The sequence below is a fragment of the Rhagoletis pomonella genome, unplaced genomic scaffold, assembly GCF_013731165.1.
Source record: "Rhagoletis pomonella isolate Grant_MI unplaced genomic scaffold, Rhpom_1.0 Rhpom_scaffold_00003, whole genome shotgun sequence".
Taxonomy (NCBI): domain Eukaryota; kingdom Metazoa; phylum Arthropoda; class Insecta; order Diptera; family Tephritidae; genus Rhagoletis; species Rhagoletis pomonella.
The window spans coordinates 7,732,027-7,741,097 of NW_023458557.1; positions in this window are offsets into that span (position 1 = coordinate 7,732,027).

Consider the following 9,071-nt stretch of genomic DNA (forward strand, 5'->3'; position numbering starts at 1 on the left):
GTTTGTATGGAAGGATAGAGCCACGCCCCCTTTCCCAATGCATTTGTTATATGCATCAGTGCTAAGTTTCAGTTCCCCAGCGTAATTGGTTTTAGAGATATATTGGTTTTTTACGTTTTAGTCTGTATAAGAATTTTAGGAATAACCCGAGCTACATACCGAGTAAATTTTTGGTCAGAATATTTGTTTTCAAGGTGTTGCCAAATATGAACCAAGTCGATGCAGCCGTTTAGTAGTTTAGTGAAATACATTGTAAAAGAACTGTATGAAATTGTAAAACGTGACGTGTCAGATTTCTTAATTTTTTGGCAGCAACAACGAAAAGTTTTATTTTTTTTTAGCGAAAAACCTTCCACACAAAAATAAAAAAAAAATTAAGTTTGTGGTTATGTCAAGGCGAAATTTTGAGAACGGTCCGTTGCTAACTCTAAATATAAACAACGACGCACTGGAAAAAGTTAATATGTTCAAATACCTAGGAATAATGATCGACGATAAACTAAAACAAAAAAAAAATGGATTCTATATTTTCAGTTAGAGCTCTAGCAATATGTACATCGGTGAAAACTGAATTTAACTCCATACATTAGCTTTTGCGTGATGCGCTTACAAACATACAGACAAACATACCAAAATTTTATATTTGGCTTCTGTTGATCTAATAAACCCCCTATTAATTTTTCTTTAACATCTATTATGTACAGATATCGGCCTGTTGCAATTTTATTATTCTCAAATACTCTCGTTTGAACACTTAGTTTATATTATAAATTTAACTGAATTAAAGTTTTCAAATAAGTGGCAACCGGCTTCAAGAATATTTTCAAAAGTAAGCTTCCTAATCCTCTTTAGTTTAATATTCGTATTGCAATATTTAATTTATTTTACAAATTTTAATGAATACAATTTTTCAATCAGTTTGCGAATCCCCAAAATTTATTTTCAGCATTAAAATTTCCTAGCCTCTTTAGTTTGATGCCAATATTGCAATATTTAATTTATGCTATCAATTAAATTAAATTAAAGTTTTCAAATAGGTGGCAACCTTCCACAAAAATATTTTCAGCTGTAAGCCTTTGTAAATTTCTTTCTTTTGACAGCCATATTGCAGTATTCACCTTACCGTATCAATTGACTTAAACTGAAATTTTAAACACAGGTGGCAACTCTCTAATTTTTTCTTCTATATTGGAAGCTATATCTCTAGCGATACATCGGTGAAAACTGCATTCAATTCCATGTTTTCGACTGATCCGTGTACAAATATACAGACAGGCAGATTCAAAGATTCTAAAAATTGTTTATTTGGCTTCTGTAGCTTTAATAAAAACCCACCATATTAATTTTTCTTTAATATCTATAAGGTATAGACATCGGCCTGAATTTTATAATATGTATAGATGTAGATATAGATTTCATTTATTTTATCAATTAATTACAATAAAATTTTTCAAAGAGGTGGCAGCCCTCCGTAAAAATATTTTCGGCAATAAAATTTCCTAAACCCCTTCAGTTTGATACCCATATTGCAATATTCAATATCTTATAAATTAAATTAAATGTAAATTTTCAAACCGGTGGCAATCCAAAAAAAACTATTTTTGGCTGTAAGCCTTCTTCAGCCTCTTTCTTTTGACGCCCATATTGCAATATTCATTTTTTCTTATCAATTTACTTGAACTTCAATTTTCAAACAGGTGGCAACTCTCTAATTTTTTTCTTCCTATATTTTAAGTTAGACCTCTAGCAATACATCGGTGAAAACTGCATTCAAATCCATGCATTCTTTTTCAAGTGATGCGCGAACAAACATACAGACAGACAGACAGACAGACAAAAACTCTAAAAATGGTTGATTTGGCTTCTGGTGCTCTAATAAAGACACCCCACATTAATTTTTCTTTAATATCTATAATGCACAGACATCGACGTGTTACAATTTTATTATATGTATAGATAAGGGCACAGATATAGTAAATATTGTTTTTATAATAAAGCGTGAATAAGTGTTCGTAAAAGTTTTTTGATTCGAATCAGTTCAATATTTATGAAATATAGTTATTGTGAGATTCTAAAATTTTCAGAAACGTTATAAACATTCCATTTCAGGAAAAAAGTCAGGACTATTTTCCGGAGTGAGAAGTCGCTATGCTACACTTTTGCCCTCATTTGTCTTTAAATCAAAACTTTTATTCTTAAACACTTTTTAGTAAAACCTTTAAGCACGTTTTTAAAGTAGTGTGTATGGGTTTTATGTATGAGTTTTAGGGTGTGCTATTCAAAGGCTTAAAGTCTAACCTGATTGTTATTGTTGTTGTTGTAGCGGCACTACTAAGCCCCGCCTTTTTCGGGTCTACGTTCAATCATTTTCGTCAAGCTCAACTAACGGGAGGCCCATGAAACGAGTTGTTTCAATGGGTTCGGACTACAACAACCCCGCCCAGGACGGTTGGTATCTCAGTCGTTGTCGTCAAGTTCCACTAACGGCAGCCCTAGGAAGCGTGCAGCTTCTGTGGGGTTGGTCCACAGGGACAAGGCCGTTAGGGTTGTCGGGTTTTCCGGGCATGCGAAGAGATGTTTCGAGTCATGTGGGGTCTCTCCGCATGCCGGGCACTAATTTGGCACATCCTCATTCAATCTACTCAGGTAGGAGTTTAACCTGCTGCAGTAGCCGGGGCGAAGTGTCGTTCGTGTCTCCCGAGGCAGATGAAGCTCCGTCTCGTCTGTGTCCGGGGGCGGTATGCCTAGAACGGCATTCACAGGTCTAGAGTCTACATAACTCGAGACTGACTCCCTGTGAATGCCGTTCAGGGCCAGTCGGTAAGCTGACGGGTCCAGAGGTTGCTTGATGAACCTCTGGACTTCGTCCGTCAGTTCATTTAGATGCCTCCTGACGTGCCTAGGCGAGGGCTCCTCTGCAAGCAGCTGTCTGTTTGGGTGGCCACTTCTGTGGCTCCCGATCAGGAACTGCTTGCAGAGCATTATGGTGTGCTCCTTTACGAGGAGCATTTGCGCCTCGCCGTGGAGATGGTGTTCGGGCGACATCAGGAGGCATCCTGTCGCTGTCCTGAGTGCGGTGTTCTGTACAGTCTGTAGCTTCGTTCACTGCGTCCTACTACTCCCCGGCGACCACACTGGCGCTGCGTAGTTCAAAACCGGCCGGCCTATTGCCTTGTATGTTGCCAGCAACGTTTCTTTGTCTTTGCCCCAAGTACTGCCGGCTAGCGAACTGAGGACCTTGTTGCGGCTCTGTACTTTATTGACAATAACGGTTGCGAGCGCAGAGAAGGAGAGCAGGCTGTCGAATGTTACTCCGAGTATTTTGGGGTTATTCACCGTCGGAATTGGTGTGTCATCGGCGTGAATTCCCAGCGGTAGCCTGACCTCCTTCGTCCAGGTTGTGAACAGGGTCGCAGAGGATTTCGTAGGGGAGAGGGCTAGACACTTTGCAGTGAAGAAGCGAGAAAGTTCGGAGAGATACCCGTTTACTTTCGAACACAGGTCATCAATTCCATTCCCAGTCGCCATGATCGAGCAATCGTCGGCATAAGAGAAATCGAGACTCCCTGTGGTGGTTGAGGGAGCTTTGAAATGTAAAAGTTAAACAGTAGCGGGGAAAGGACACCAACCTGTGGAACCCCCTATTTATTTTCCTCAGTTTACTCGTTTTGTCTCTAAACATTACCGACGAGTGTCGACCACTCAGATAATTTGCCGACCACCGTTTGAGCCTCTGTGGGAGAGAGGAGGCCTCTATATCTTCTAGTAGCGTGGAATGGCAGACGGTTTCAAACGCCTTTGACAAGTCCAACGCTACTAGAATCGTTCTCTCACAGGGACGGTTTCGGTTAAGGCCACGAGTTATCTGAGTGTTTATGGCGTTAAGTGCTGTTGTTGTACAGTGCACTTTACGGAAACCATGCTGATGCTTCGCTGGGGTCAGGTGGCAAGTGAAGTATGGGAGTAGTAGGGCCTCAAGCGTCTTCGCGACCGGAGAAAGGAGCGTTATCGGGCGATAAGAGTCTCCTTTGTTGGCGGGCTTCCCCGGTGGGACCACTCTCCCTGATTTCCACACGTCAGGAATGATGAGAGTGGCCATGGACAGGTTGAGGACCTCCGTTAGGTAAGCTACTCCCTTAGGCCCTAAATGTTTTAGCATCAGCATACAGATTCCGTCGGGTCCAATGGCTTTGGAGGCTTTCGCCTTCCCGATGGCCCCCTTCACTTCACAGCTAGTGAAAGCAAGTGGTGCACTGTTTTTTGGCAGCTTGTGCAGCCTCCTGGTCACTCGACGTTGGGCCTTGTCTACCGAAAGGTGCAGTGTGAATTGCCTACTAAAGTAGGCTGCGCATTTCTTCGGGTCCGAAGAAGCGCGACCTTAGAAAGAGATTTCCACTCTGTCATCACGCTTCGTTGGGTTAGACAGGGACGTCACGGTTGACCAGAGCTTACTCACACCAGATGTGAAGTTACAGGCCTTCAAGTGCTCCTCCCACTTTTTCCGCTTATGCTGATTTACCAGTTGCCGAATCTCCAAAATAAAAGGTCCCTCAGACGGGGGTGCCCGGGGTCGACCTGGCGTAGGTGGTCACGCTCATTTGCTAGTACAGCTGCTTCGGCCGGGAAATTCGGGCGGACTTCCGCGATACGTCCGGACGGGATGAAGCGAGGAGCTGCGGCAGTGACTACCCTTCGGAACTGGCGTTCGCCAGTATGTATGTTTGTGGGTGTGGGAAGGGCGGCGAAGCTGCTCTCGGTGAATTCCGCGAAGCCGTCCCAATCAGCTTTGTTGAAGTTGGTGTAGGTTCGGTGGTCCGCGGGAGCAAAGTCGGTGGGCTTATTGATCGAGATGATTATGGGTAGATGGTCTAATGCTAGTGTTAGCATAGGTCGCCATGAGATGCTATTGATCAAACCAGCGCTAGCAATTGTGAAGTCTGGCGAGCTGCTGCAGCTACCCATAATCCTGGTGAGGGCGTCGCATTGAATCATCGCAATTGCGCCATGTTGTTTCTTTTTGCAGAGCCAACTGAACGAGCGAAACGCAGCCAGGGAATCTTAAAAGTGAAAGAACATAACGTGCATTGCGTCGCCGTCACCGTCACCGGCAGTTGTCAAAAAAGCTGATACGGAGCATTTGTATGAAGTACAAGCTGACGGTGACGTTGCCGTACAAATTAACTCAACTCTCAATTTTGCTTATGCGATTGCATCAAATGACAACTATTCAGTGTTTTGTTTACATGTTTGAACGTAAATTTTTCCAGTTTGTGAAAATTTTAATATTTATGTAAACACGAAATTTAAAAAATAATGGAGGAAAACCTAATAGAGGAAGTGAAAGAGTGAAATACAAATTTTACAAAGAGTATCAGCGAGTTAATGATTTTTCGGGCGCAATGTCAAACGAATTGTGTGTAACTTGACGCATAAGCATCGTTGACGGTGATGTTGACGGAGGTGGTGACGCTGTCGAAATGGATGGAATGTACTTTCACTTTAATTAAGAGCCGGAGCATGGAATTCAACATATACTGATGAATATGCGGGTAACTATGTACTTTTGTTCGTGTGCTATAGTAGTAGATATCAATGTACATACATATGAAAGGGTTAGAGTCATAAGTCTCTAAGGGACATTTTTTTTAATATAAGTTATACCCATATTTGTATAGTTAAATACATGGCCTTATTCATAAACAATAAAGTAGCTTTACAAAAGGTTTATAAATTGAAAAATGAATGAAAACGTCAATTTATAAAGCTCTTTAAACCTACTTTATTTTTTATGAATAAGGCCATTAGTGTTTATTTGGTGAAAAAGAGTAATCATTATTTGAACTAGTTAATTAACCTGCATTCATTTAGGCAAGAATCATTTCAAATGCATTTACCCAGAATTTCAATAACTAATGTCAGATCTACTTAGATCCTTTTGATTCTAACCCCTTCATATGTACGTATGCATGTGCGCAAGAACGTTATCAATAAATGATTTTGGAGTATGTACATATAAATGCATGGGGAATGCATTTGACTCCAAAATATTGGGGCATATTCATTGTCGAAATAAAGTCGACTCCAAAGTTAAAGTTTCTCAACTTAAGCTTGAGTCATGTAAAAGCGTAAACAGATGGCAGCGTTGATCCGGATCAACTCGGGAATTAACTGCAGTTGATCCGGATTAAGTCCGAGTTAGTCCGGATCAACGCTGCCGTCTGTTTAAGCTTTAAGAGAACTTCTGCGGTGAGAACAGAAGTGGCCTAGCACTTTATATATTCACGATAATTTAAAATAGATAAGTTAACAGCCCTTAATGCTTTATTAATCTAACTTTTTCTCTTTCATTGCATTTCCGACAATTTTAATTTCACACATACGTATTCAGTGCATCAACTAGTGCAACTTTTAATAAAAAATTAATTATGCCAATGCGCCACCGTGTTGCCAATTAGTGTATCAGCGCCAGTAGCACCACCCTCGGTATAAGCGTAATGGCGCAACGGCGAGCTGCGTTACTCAGCACTACTCCTCCACAGGAATTAGAAAAGTTATAACGAATAGCATAAAATGTCAAGTGAAGGCGAATATAAAAACGCGTGAACCATAAAAACGTATTGATGAAGTGGCTGCGTTAACTAGGGTGATACTATTTTCTGAATTTTACAAAGTGCATATTTCAAACCGAATTTTTCAATAAATTCCTGCCGAAAATTACAAAACTAGGTGTTAAAATTATGTGTAGACCCTATACTACAAGGCGCAACATCTTTCTGCAAGGATCCTCTCCTCTTTTCAAAAATATATATCATTTATTGTGTAAATAAATATTCAAGGGGGAGGATCATAACCATTAATCAGCAGAGCTTCCCTTTTTAAATATCAAATATATATGAGCCATTCTTTTTTAAGTCGGACATCCGATATGAAAAAGAATGTCTCATATATCTTTATATATATGCAAAACATTTGCTTTGATGAGGCATAATACCTCAACCCCTCATAAATGTAAAACTCACGGCGAATAGAGCAAAAGAAGTAAAAACAAAAGCAAAAATCTGCCGTCCCAGTGATGTCTATTATGGTTACTGGGTGTTTTATAAAAATGTCTTGTATCAAAGAACGTGAATCTATAAGAAGAGACAAGAGACAACACGTTATAATTGTAGCAAGTGTGAACATCAGGAGCGTGCCTTCTCTTTTCATCCAATCCAATAAAATAAACATACAAGCCTTAAAAATGTTTTTCAGTATTTTTTGGGGGAATATGACCCAGACCCCCACTATTTATTTTTATCTGAACAAAAGAACCTTATCGTATTTTCCTTTTAATCGTATTTTCATACAGGGAACTATTAGACCCCCCTCTATTCACCAAACCTGCGAAAAGTGCAAGTGTGTTTTGCAAATAACTCTTAATGAATTAAAAATGTTAATTTTCGGTCTCGAATTGTTATTATTCGCGGTTAAAAGCATCGATTGACAGCCCTCTTGAATTGTTTTGGTCAATTTCGGCCAAGATCCGCCGAAGTGCACTTCTACCTGCTTTCTTTTAATTTTCTTTTTCATTGCAGTGATCGCCGTATGTTTTAAGTTTGTTTTGCTAAACATTAGTGAAAAACGGGTTCTAAAAAATATTTGCAGATTAATTGATTCGTGATTGTTGGTTTTGCGTGCATTTGTTAAATGAACTGCTTTATGTGCGGTATAAATTTGGACTCTGTCCGTAGTATGTCCAATCATTTTCGACTGGTACATAATTTGGGTCAAAGGGATATATATAAATGTACTTTTGGAGGATATTTTAATACATTTTTCAGCTTCTTAAATTGTTTTGTACGTCATGTACGGCAAGAGCACATGTTTCAAGAGATTATTGAGCAAAAAGTAAACTCGTCCGAAACAAAAACAGGAACAACCTTTTTTGATTCTACCGTTCCAAGTACTTCTAGATGCTCGGCCACATATTCAGATACACCGATTATTCCAACACCAGACATTCCAAGAGAAATCGATTCTGTAATCGAGATTGATAATATGCTAGAATGTTTAAACGAGAAAATGTCTCAATCACAAGAACGTTTAATCGAAGAAAGATTTATTGGATCTGCTCTGAAACTTCACAGCAAGAATAATTTTACTCGAAAAGATGTAATAGAAATTCAAGACAGCATAATGAAAGACATAGTTAATCCAATAAAAAACTCCGTTAAACAGTTCATACAAAATAATTATGTTTCGAAATCTCCAGATAGTTTTGAACAGCAATTACTGCTGAGCAAATTTATCGAATCCATATCATATCCATTTCGTAAATTTGAAAACGAATATCAGTTATTTAAGTGGCTTAATAAAAATGATTATGCACGTAATTTTGAGGAGTTTGTAATAAGCAGAGAGATTGCTGAAAAATGTTCACGGGGAGTTCTACTTTACGATGAAGTTGTTATCACCGGTGTACTTCTGCCTTTATATTTTCAATTTCGGAAGGCTTTGGAAAAAAGTGATCTGCTATTACAAATTTTAAAAGATGTAGAAAACATCCCAAAAACATTAGAAGAAAATAATAATTTTATTTGCGGTTCTTTGTGGAAACAAAAAAGTTTACCACTTCTTGAAAAAGGAAAAACTGTTTTGCCTTTATTTTTATATATAGATGATTCAGAAGTTAATCCTCTTGGTTCACATACTAGTTCAGTTACATTTATTTATTATTCATTTCCGGTGATGAGAAATTCTGAAATATATTTAGCAGCCACACTTCAGGGTCGTGATTATAAGCAATTCGGGAATTGGCTATGCCTTCGCAATTTAGTTCGAGACATAAAACACCTCGACGAAAACGGGGTTACTATTACAACCTCAGAAGGTGAAAAAACAGTGCATTTAATTTTAGGACTTATTCTAGGAGATAACTTGGGTTTAAACACTATCCTTGGTTTTACTCCTTCCTTCAATAGTAACTTTTTTTGTCGCTTCTGCAAAACTCATAAATCGTCGACTCATAAAATGCACAGTGAAGATCTAAATTTATATCGAAATCCTGTTGATTACAATGTAGATGTGCAGTT